The 12,103-nt window shown below is 48.9% G+C and overlaps 1 non-coding gene across 1 annotated transcript; it reads right to left on the reverse strand.

Annotated features, from left to right (window-relative positions):
• Positions 1-11,772: 11,772 nt before the first annotated feature.
• Positions 11,773-11,859, reverse strand: TRNASTOP-UCA (transfer RNA opal suppressor (anticodon UCA)). Its single transcript has one exon. It is a non-coding gene; the product is annotated as a tRNA-Sec (tRNA).
• Between the last annotated feature and the right edge of the window lie 244 nt (positions 11,860-12,103).

Raw genomic sequence — 12,103 nt, forward strand, 5'->3', positions numbered from 1 at the left:
TGAATAACGACACAAACACATGGTGTGGGTATAAAGACCCATAGGGTCCGCATTTATTATAGAACATAGGAACCGGCTGAAAGCAACTCAGCAAACCTTAAACCAGGTGGCGGCAATCTAGCTAGGAGAGTAAGTACCCCCTGCTAGGAAATTGAACCGTCACTCTACCTCTAATGGCAAACCGGGGCGTGGGACAACCGCCTAGCCAGGGTGTGATATTATAAAGCTCCAGACCAGTAGGACCAGGTGTGACTAGGCGCGTGTACATGCCACTACCTGGGGAGTCAAAAACTAACGTCCTTGGGCTTAAGGAAGCGAGCCGCGTAGCCCTCATCCTGCCTCAGACACCCTGCTAATAAAAAACACCCTAGTGATGTCCAGCCTAAGTGATTGCCGCCTTACCAATGAAAGGGAGGGCGGGAGGGAAGCTGTGAAGACAAGCTGGAAAGAGGGTTTGGGGCCTGTAACTTGGCTTCTTAAAGGTGAGCCTTATCCCCACCCACACAAATGCAACATTGTTGCCACTTCACAGCAGCACACTCCTAAGGGCCTTAATTCTTATGTTCGTTCTGGGCTATGCTGCCCTCCACTGTCTTAAGTAATTAAATGCCCTATCCTCCTGGCTTGCTGTAATAACTTACCAGTCATATAACTGACTGACACATAACTTAACTTATAACTTAACTTTACCATAAATGACTTTAGTAATACATAACTTGAATAACGACACAAACACATGGTGTGGGTATAAAGACCCATAGGGTCCGCATTTATTATAGAACATAGGAACCGGCTGAAAGCAACTCAGCAAACCTTAAACCAGGTGGCGGCAATCTAGCTAGGAGAGTAAGTACCCCCTGCTAGGAAATTGAACCACGCCCGTGAATGCCTACACAAGCTGAGCTTAGCTGCACGCACAGACTTAGGGAGTTCTCGGCAACATCAAATGGGGGGAGGTGCCCCAGGCGCGCGCCTGCAAAGACTACCCTCCCCCTGGGCCAGCCGTCACTCTACCTCTAATGGCAAACCGGGGCGTGGGACAACCGCCACAAGAGATAGCCCACAGGCACAGCTCTTGCCGCCACCCACATAGGTGTAATAATATAGCACGCCTCAAATCACACAGGAACAGGTCGATGCCCCTCTCAGGGAGGTGCACCCCATCCCTCCTGTAGAGGCTTCTCTCAGCCGTTGTGATGTTCCCATGTTCCATAACAAACCCTACTGACTGCGCTAGGATAAAATCCTAACCTCCCTGTTCAGTTTCTTTCTGACCTGAAAGGCCGCCCTGTGGGACTGCATATGGCGCCACTCAATTCTGGTAATGATATTGGACCACCCTATCTTAACATTGGGACCCATGTCTGAAAAGTGAGCAAATCAGACTGAATCACCCCACTGAGCAGTTTCCACGGCGGGAGCCCCATATCACCACCATGTGCGTGAATGATCATAACTTGGGGGTTTTCCCACCTGTGCAATGCCCCATGCAGCAACCCAGGCAGATCCTGCCAACTCAAACCCCTACAACCTAGCCACCTAACAGTGACCCAATGGGGGGGGGTCCCAGCTGTTGCAGGTCAGGTCTCGCGATCGCTCTCAGCTCCGCCCAGTGAATGTAGGAGTGACCCGCGATCATAAGTCTCAGTGGACCATCTCTCGGCCCAGTAAAGAAACAACAGTTAACTGGGAACATCGCAACATGAGAAAACAAAACATTCACATCGCTAATGGCCAAACAAACAACATGTATCTCTTAGACCTCCATCTCCCCAATGCCCTAATGTGGACGGCAGACCAACACAAACCCGCAGCAGTGGTAGATTGGGGGCAATGACCCTTGGGTCAAGGCCCACTTTCTATGCTGCCCAGCTCAGGCCTCTCCTGCAGTGAAATCTGGTCAACGGGGAACCGTCCTCGTGAACCAGAAATTGTAATGGACCCTCCGGATGCATGTCCATATAGTTCCTAAGCAACCTGACTGGGCAACAAACTGAGCCCTCGTGGGCGGGGAAAGACGTCCAACTCCTTACCTTCTTGGTCTGTCTGTGATCTGGAAAGGAAAATTAGAACAGATGACTCGTCGTTCTTGATGTGAGGAGGCCTACAGACCCCCGGGCTTGTTCCTCAATGGGGGGGGGGAGCAATTCCACCACCCTAAGTGCCCCGTGAAAAGCCAGCCCAAAGGCAGCAGAGAACGGGTACCCTTATCGGCAGGAGAACACACCACAGGCACAGTTCGACACAGGAACACCAATCTCTTGATGGTAACGGGCATCCTAACGTCCCTTGTTCTGGGCATCATGCGCCCCCAGCCCCTCAACACCTGCCCGACCAGGAAGGTTCTTGAAGAGTCTGAGAGGCCATAAAGTTTACAGAAGAAGGACATGGCAGTCAGCCGAGATCCGACTGACACTTTAGAAAAACCCCATTACCTTTAAGCTCATTGATCCATTCCTAAAGACCCCATTGGACAACACCTCAAGATGGACGGCTCGTCCTATCACAGAAGGTGATCTATTTAGACTAATGCTTCACATAAGCGGTCCAAGTAGAGAGGGCCAGCGAAGAACGGATCATGGTAATCAAAGATCTCCCACCGGCGCTACCTGCCATAAATAATTGGAACAAACGACTCCGTTAATGTCCGCCTGAGGAACCAACGCATAGAATGCTTTCCATTGAAAACGAGAGAGCGCCTCAGCAATACTATTCTGGACACGAGTGCAGACACTTCAGCGCCAGCAGGCGAGGGTACCGCACTACCGAGGTAGATCCCCACGAGAGCATGTTAACAGCAAAATGACGCTCTTGTTATCCATCCAGAACACGACCACCTGATCCCTTAGCTGCTCACGCTAGACCTCAAAAGCAATAATAATGGGGGGGGAGCTCTAACAGGCAAAATTTCTTAACAAGCCCCTTGGAACCCATGACCGAGGCCATGGGCCGGCACTCCAAGGACCGGACAAGAAGGACCCATACCCGTGAGACCCTGCCGCCTCAGTAAACAACTGAATAACCATGTTGGAAGGAACAGCCTTCCACCATAAACAGATCCCATTAAAATGGTTCAGGAATTGTTCCCATACTGCAAAGTCATCAAACATTTCCGCCATTACACAAAACTCACTCGCTTGGGGACGCTCCCCGCACGACGCCCTTCGAGCCGCCAAAGAAAAATTCTGCTTATAGGAATAATCCTATCGGCGAAATTCAGAAGACCCAACATGGTCTGGAGATCAACATGGTCTGGAGATCCTTCATGGAACAAACAAAGGACTCGATTCCCCAAACCGTACCCACCATACGGGCAATTGTATCAACAATGAGTCAATCTTGATACCCAAAAAGTAAGGCACGTGCAAAGGCACTGGGCCTTACCCTCCGCCAGAGGGACACCCATTCTGGCCAGCAAAAATTGAATCACTTTCATCAGGAAAGCACACACAGCGTATCCGGCATATCCAAGCAGCAGGAAATCGTCCAGGCAATGTGCCAGGCCATCAAACCAGCAATCACTGAGATGGCCCAGTGCAAGAAGCTCTGAAGGCTTCAAAATGAGCACATGATATAGAACAGCTCATAGGCAAGCTTTTGTCCACAAATTACTTGCCCTCACGCCAACATCCCCTGGGTGTAAGGAGGAGGGATGAATGGGAAGCAGCCGAAATGCTGATACCACATCCAGATTTGCCCTCCATACCAGTGATAACGCGTCATCAAAGGACTTGTAGTAAACCGAACTGAGCTAAGGGGAAATAGCGTTGTTGCCCGACCTCCCTTTAGGGAAGGAAAGGTGCTAGATGAGCCGGGACTTACCCGGCTCCTTCTTAGGAACAACCCCAAGAGGAGAGAGAAACCAATCCGCGAATCGGAATCTCCACAAATGAGCCAGCCATGCGGCCGAAAGCAATCTCCTTGTCTCTCTTTTTCCTTGCAAGGCTAGGAAATTTGTATGCCGATTTCGGAAACCCTCTACTGCAAAGCTGAAGGGGATAATGAATCCCTGACGGAGGCCGCCGCCCAGCAAGGCCGCCACCCTCCTATCCGAATTACGGCTACCAATTACGGCTACCCTCAGTGGGGTGGCCACCCTTTCCGGCAGTGAAAGGTTTGAAACTGGAACTAGGCTGCTCTTGCTACCGGCCTGCATCGTGGGATCTGTCACACTCCAACCGGAGTGGCCACCCCGCGATGCTTACTCACGTGGCAAAACACACGCCGGCCCATTGGGGCAGAGCTTATTCTGGAACTGCGCAGCAAATACCTGTGGGACACCGTTGAGAGCGCTAAGGCGCGCAATTGCCCGGGGGCCCAGCAGAGACCTGCCCGGGCAAAAAGGTTTTTCGGGCCCCAACTATGCCCCTAACCACAAATCTACGTCGCCAAATTCAGGAGGGGATTACCAACCATCCATCGCCTAACGCGACGTCATAATCCCGCCATGCCCGTTCCCGAAACCGCTCGCAAGCGGTTTAGATGGCATCTTGATATTTGAGGATATTCAGAGCCCGATCGGAAAGTTTAGTGATGTAACACCGCCATTTCTTCCTGGTGATAGACCTCGGCCGAAAGTTCAAACCTATGCACATATTTACCCTCTTGAATGCGTCTAACAAATTTGGACTTCAAATGCTCGAGAAGCCTTAATGAGGGCTGTTTGTGCTTGTCCCCATACATGGCCGTTATACGCCCAGCTGCCGCCCCAGGGAGAGCCAACCCCGCTGGCGCGGGAGGTTCTGCAATGAACACGGGACTCTAGCGAGAGAAACCAGGGGAGAGGGGGAGGACCCACGGCCTTACGTACTTTGACTACCCACTTCATCAATTTTATACATTCCCTTCCGCTCTTCAGCCTCCGACCCCAGGGACCTATCACTCACTCAGAGCCAGAATCATCCGAAGATAAACTAAAGCCCCTATGCCCAAAAGATAAAATGGTCTCACCAGTTCCAAGAGGGGCGGCTGTACTCTTCCTCACCACGAACACCTGGACTGTACTGCATTGGCACCCAAGTATTCTGTGGCTCCATGAGATACACCACTTCTTGCGATTCCATGCTCTCCAGCTCCCAGGGGCGCTGCACGGCAAAGGATCCAAGGAGATTGAAGGTTACTCCCGGATGTGCTCCTCCTTGGCCTGAAATGAGAAATGCAAGAGAGGAGTACCACGGGGAGAGGACAAGGATCCCCACAGCCACAGCAGAATCTAGTCCCCCTCGACCAAGAACATTGCGCACTGCGCCACACACTGTTCCATACACTCAGACATGCCACTCTCTTGTGATTCAGACACTGCATTCACCACTACACCTGTCTAGAGAAGCCTTGTTCTGTGCTATCTCCATGCTGAGCAGAAACTAAGAGAAAAGCACCTGGGCCCTTCCTGGCCGAAAACGTTAATTGTTACCCCAAATGCATCCCCCAGGGGGGTACCCCAGGTGAACGCCTGCATGCCCTATGTGATAGGCCTCTCATGCACTGCAACATGACACGGCATAATTCCTGCTAGGCCTCAATTGGTCGCTAACAGTAAGGCCTTGCGCCTCACTAACTGACTGCAAAGAAAAGGCTGACTATCCAAATCAATCTGTTGATAAACAAAAGAAACCCCCGGTCAGGCCTGCGGCCTGCTCATAAATGCCTTTTCTCATCACCTGAACCACAGCATCTGGCCTGCAAATTCTCCTGTGCTTTCCTACATCATGCTCCCCAGGCATTGCAAGCAATTCATCCGCCAGCGAGCGCAGAGCCCCTGAGCCTCGCTGCGCGCCCCCCCCCAGTGGGCCTCGCCCCCCCCCCCGGCACTCCTCTCTTACCTGGGGACCCTGGAGGAGGAGACGATCCCACCCGCTTGGCTACCGGATCTCAAATGGCGGTTCCGAAGCGCCCAGACCGGAAGAGACGCCATCATAGATGGATGCCGCCGCCCGCATGGCCGAAGACTCGCCCGAAGCCGTCCGACGACCAGGAGGAGGGGGAAGAACCGCCGAAAGTCGCGACCGCTAAATGGGGACCGCCGACACAAGCCCTGCAAGAGCGGGACTGCTGCAGGCCTGAGCTTCGTGGACACCGTAACCAATGGCAGAGGCAAGTATGAATGCTCACACTCACTCCAGCCAACGATCCACCCTAGAGACGCGCATCAGGGGTATGTTAAAATTATTAAGGGGAGGCCGAAAAACCAGGAGAAGAGGGTACCCGGCCCCCAGGCCCAACCACTAACTGACCGGGAGGGAGAGAGGGGGAAGATAGGCCTACCTGGGAAAATAAAATATTAACTAGAGAGTGCCAGGTCAAACACATATAGGGCACACAGGTCTCCCCCCCCCCCCCAGACTTCCCCATTAAATTACAGAGAAAAGGGAAAAATTTGGGGTACGACTCACCGGAGATGGTGGGACTCCGATCAGTAACTCCTCCAACACATCACTCTTCACAGGTGCTCTGGAAGACTTTGAAAAACAGCCCATGCTGCAGCAGACTGCTTAACCAGAGAATGAAGATCCTGCATGCTGTGATCCTGCAAGCTGTGAAGACAAGCTGGAAAGAGGGTTTGGGGCCTGTAGCTTGGCTTCTTAAAGGTGAGCCCTGTACCCACCCACACAAATGCAACATTGTTGCCACTTCACAGCAGCTCACTCCTAAGGGCCTTAATTCTTATGTTCGTTCTGGGCTATGCTGCCCTCCACTGTCTCACTAGTGATAATACACAGGTATATGCACATACACAAGTACTCATCACACTGACACTACTGATAATACACAGGTACATGCATATACACAAGTACTCATTATATCACACACTAGTGATAATACCCAGGTACATGCACATACGCAAGTACTCATCATACTCACACACTAGTGATAATACCCAGGTACAAGCACATACGCAAGTACTCATCACACTCACACACTAGTGATAATACACAGGTACATGCACATACGCAAGTACTCATCATACTCACACACTAGTGATAATACCCAGGTACATGCACATACACAAGTACTCATCACACTGACACACTAGTGATAATACACAGGTACATGCACATACACAAGTACTCATCATACTCACACACTAGTGATTATACACATTTAAATGCACATACACAAGTATTCATCACACTGACACACTAGTGATAATACCCAGGTACATGCACATACACAAATACTCACCATACTGACACACTAGTGATAATACACAGGTACATGCAGATACACAAGTATTCATCACACTCACACACTAGTGATAATACCCAGGTACATGCACATACACAAATACTCACCATACTGACACACTAGTGATAATACACAGGTACATGCAGATACACAAGTACTCATTATATCACACGCTAGTGATAATACCCAGGTACATGCACATACGCAAGTACTCATCATACTCACACACTAGTGATAATACCCAGGTACATGCACATACGCAAGTACTCATCACACTCACACACTAGTGATAATACACAGGTACATGCACACACGCAAGTACTTATCATACTCACACACTAGTGATAATACCCAGGTACATGCACATACACAAGTACTAATCACACTCACACACTAGTGATAATACCCAGGTACATGCACATACGCAAGTACTCATCATACTCACACACTAGTGATAATACACAGGTACATGCACATACTCAAGTATTTCATCATACTCACACACTAGTGATAATACCCAGGTACATGCACATACACAAGTACTCATCACACTGACACACTACTGATAATACACAGGTACATGCACATACGCAAGTACTCATCACACTCACACACTAGTGATAATACCCAGGTACATGCACATACGCAAGTACTCATCATACTCACACACTAGTGATAATACCCAGGTACATGCACATACACAAGTACTAATCACACTCTCACACTAGTGATAATACCCAGGTACATGCACATACTCAAGTACTCATTATACTCACACACTAGTGATAATACACAGGTACATGCACATATTCAAGTATTTCATCATACTCACACACTAGTGATAATACCCAGGTACATGCACATACACAAGTACTCATCACACTGACACACTAGTGATAATACACAGGTACATGCACATACACAAGTATTCATCATACTCACACACTAGTGATAATACACAGGTACATGCACATACACAAGTATTTATCATACTCACACACTAGTGATAATACACAGGTACATGCACATACACAAGTACTCATCACACTCACATACTAGTGATAATACACAGGTACATGCTCATACACAAGTACTCATCACACTCACACACTAGTGATAATGCACAAATAAATGTGATACTTAAACACACAATATGTGAGCAATAAATAAACATAATATGTGTCTGCGTTGTATTTCTTTCCAGAGAGGATTCCTGTGACAGACCCTTCGGTCAGGACTGAAAGCGTTAACTTTATTTTCTAAATACAAGTTTGCTGGCATCAGCTATAATTAAGTTAGTGATAAGCATTCCATTGTTTAATCACTCTCAGAGAGCAGACGCCTAAGTGATAAGGAAAGCCAAGAGTGTCTTGTGTTTAAAGTGTTAAGTAATGTAATTCTATTGTATCATGTCAAAGGGCGTCTTCCCCTTTTATCTAATGTACAAGAGTCTTTCAACCCTCCCATCTGGGGTCAAACCTGCATAAATACTAGGCATAGCCTTTTAATAAATGACATTCTGTTTTAAACCTGAAATGTGGAGCCTGGTCTCATGTTGAGGGGGAAACTGATTGGGGTTGTGAATTGCTGATTCCCTATGCAGGACATTGTTCATCTGGTGTTAACCCTTGGTATCTGGTTGGTACCGTAACAATTGGTGGCAAGCGACGGAATGAACCTTATCGCCCAGAAGAGCAACTACACAAGCCAGTAACCTCAGGAAGAGGGGGATTATTACAATACTGACTAAGATGGAAAGAGTACCAGGGACAGAAGGAACCAATGGGCCCAGCATAGCAGACAGAACCCCTGAAGAAGCAAGCTTTGATCGGGCGGTTAAAATAAGACTGGCACATTATGGCCCCAACCCATCTGCGGAAATTATCGACCGGGTCATAGCAGCTGTGGAGGCCAACCTACTTCGCCAAAGCGGCGCTGCAGCAGCCCAAGTCACAGCAACCCGAGTGGAAAAGGGAAAAGTAAATTTTGCAGCTTTTAAAAACTTCCTGGAAACAGAAGGAGAGATTGATGGGTACCTTGCGGATTTTGAGAGGCAATGTGCACTACACAAGGTACCCGCAGAAGACTGGGTCACGATATTATCCGAAAAATTATCCGGCCGGGCCAGTGAGGCTTTTCGGGCCATTCCAGATGAGGAAGTCGGGGATTATAATACTGTAAAAGAGGCTCTGCTCTCCAGGTATGCGGTTACACCAGAGGCATACCGGAGGCGGTTCAGAGACACTGTTAAATTAGCTGGAGATTCCTACCTTGAGTGGGCCTGTAAGGTGCACCGCACAGCAGCTCACTGGATAGCGGGGTGCCAAGCCGTGTCTGGGGAAGAGGTGTTGCAGCTATTCCTGTTGGAACATTGCTTCGACAAGTTACCCGCAGGAGTTCGAGAGTGGGTTTGGGACCGTAAACCCTCCACCCTGCATGAAGCGGCTCGCTTGGCAGATGAGTATACGGATGCCCGCAAACTGGACACTGCTACCACTAAGCCCCCTGCTAGAGTGGAGTACAGACCCCCAGTCACACCAGCAGCTGCCAGTTACCAACCCCCGGCGCACCGCTATACCACACGGCCTCTGGCCACGAACTACCCTCAGAGAGCCCGGTTCAATTCGCGGGGCTACTCACAACCGATTCGGTGCTTTGGATGTAAGCAGCTAGGGCACAAAAGACCAGAGTGTCCCCTAAATGCAGCGAACCAAGCACAGTCCTGGAGAAGATCTGCCGGCGGAATCACACGTAACCCTCAGCCTGCGGCCCGCTACGTAGAGGCGCAAGAATGCTGGGGCATCCTACATGAGGCAGACCTTGTGCAAGCTGCCCACCGGAATAACCGGCAACTGGTTAAAGTGAATGGGAAGGAGGTCAGTGGTCTACGGGATACTGGTGCTACCATGAACTTGGTGTCTAAGAAACAGCACACCGGAGACACTGTGGCTGTGAGGGTAGCAGGGGGCACTGTGTTCTGCCTACCTGTTGCCAGGGTACATTTGGATTGGGGAGTGGGCGCTAGACCTGTGAATGTGGGGGTCATGAAGGATTTACCCGCTGATGTTCTCCTTGGAAATAACTTGGCCCCCCTTGTTTCTGCCTACGCTCCTATGGGTCCCGCTGATGTTAACCCTGTGACTGACCCACCTGCTACTAAGCCCCAGGACGCTGAGCTCAGTAAATCTCTATCCGCTATTGATACGTGGAAGTCCCGTTACAATGCGCTGATGAAGGAGAAGAGGAGCGCAGAGGAAAAAGCACGTTTAGAACGTGAATCTCTGCTAGACAAGCTGCACCGACAGACTGCAGAAAACACCAGCTTGAGAGTGGGACATGAAACATTAAAGACAAACTTAGCGACACTTGAGGAGAAGCTGACGCTGGCTCATAGTGAGGTGCAGCAACTCAAGGGCACCCTATGTCAGTATGAAGGGATTGTGGATACCTATAAAGAGCAGGTACAAAAAACTCGTAAGGAAGCTGATGAGATTTTGAAGGACTATTTAGCCCTGGTCTGGGCACTGAAGAAGTTGAACCCTTATTTATACGGGCAGGAATTCTCTCTCATAACGGGAATACAGATGGATTGTCCTGGCAAACTGACATGCCTACCACCTCCTAGTCCGGTCATCCCCAGGTTGACCCGCCAAAGGGTCAAGCCGGGTCTGCCGGAGTGTTCCACAAGGGGGGAGCTATGTGACAGACCCTTCGGTCAGGACTGAAAGAGTTAACTTTATTTTCTAAATACAAGTTTGCTGGCATCAGCTATAATTAAGTTAGTGATAAGCATTCCATTGTTTAATCACTCTCAGAGAGCAGACGCCTAAGTGATAAGGAAAGCCAAGAGTGTCTTGTGTTTAAAGTGTTAAGTAATGTAATTCTATTGTATCATGTCAAAGGGCGTCTTCCCCTTTTATCTAATGTACAACAGTCTTTCAACCCCCCCATCTGGGGTCAAACCTGCATAAATACTAGGCATAGCCTTTTAATAAATGACATTCTGTTTTAAACCTGAAATGTGGAGCCTGGTCTCATGTTGAGGGGGAAACTGATTGGGGTTGTGAATTGCTGATTCCCTATGCAGGACATTGTTCATCTGGTGTTAACCCTTGGTATCTGGTTGGTACCGTAACAATTCCCCAGTGTATAGTGCACGTGTAGGTACTGAGCAGAAGTGCTGTTACTACATAAATCTCCCTATTCCTGTGTTATCTGAGGGGCCAGATTCACTAATAAGCAGAGAGCTGCCTCATCCTGTAATCATCTCCAGTAATCATTAGGTTTTACTGATGAGCTCTTTGTTGTATTAATGAATCTAAACTGAGTATTTATTTGTATTCAAAGAGTAAGCAACAGCACCTAGGGGAGATGGTAAATATTCTCTATTTAGTGCCTGTAGGGTCTCGGTTCACTAAAGAACGTCCTAGTCTCACCGGTCCTGTTATTCTATATAGTCAGATTATACACTAATAAATCCCAGCATGCCTCTCTCTCCTGGTACTCCCAGCATGCCTCTCTCTCTCCTGTTACTCCCAGCATGCCTCTCTTCTAATGCTCACTAATAAAAAAAATGACTTAGACCCACGCCCAGAAGGGGGAATTGAACCACTCTGTCCCTAGACAGTTACAGGTTTGAAGCCTGAACCCCAGACCACTGAGGATCATCTGGGCATCTGTATTAGCTGCTCCCTGTGATATATATCAGCCCTCAGTACTGGATTCATTTAGATTAGGGAGACAGACACAGGTGCATTATAATTACACCAGCGTATACCTCTGTTCCCTCACCTTTGTATCTATTAGTTTTATTTGTTGTTTGTTCATCAGTAACTTATAATTACAGCTCATCACAGGGCAGAGGTGGTTATGCAAATCAGCCCAGTGCATGCTGGGATTGAATAATAAAAGCTAAACA

Source organism: Bombina bombina, chromosome 7 (genome assembly GCF_027579735.1).
Source record: "Bombina bombina isolate aBomBom1 chromosome 7, aBomBom1.pri, whole genome shotgun sequence".
Lineage (NCBI taxonomy): Eukaryota > Metazoa > Chordata > Amphibia > Anura > Bombinatoridae > Bombina > Bombina bombina.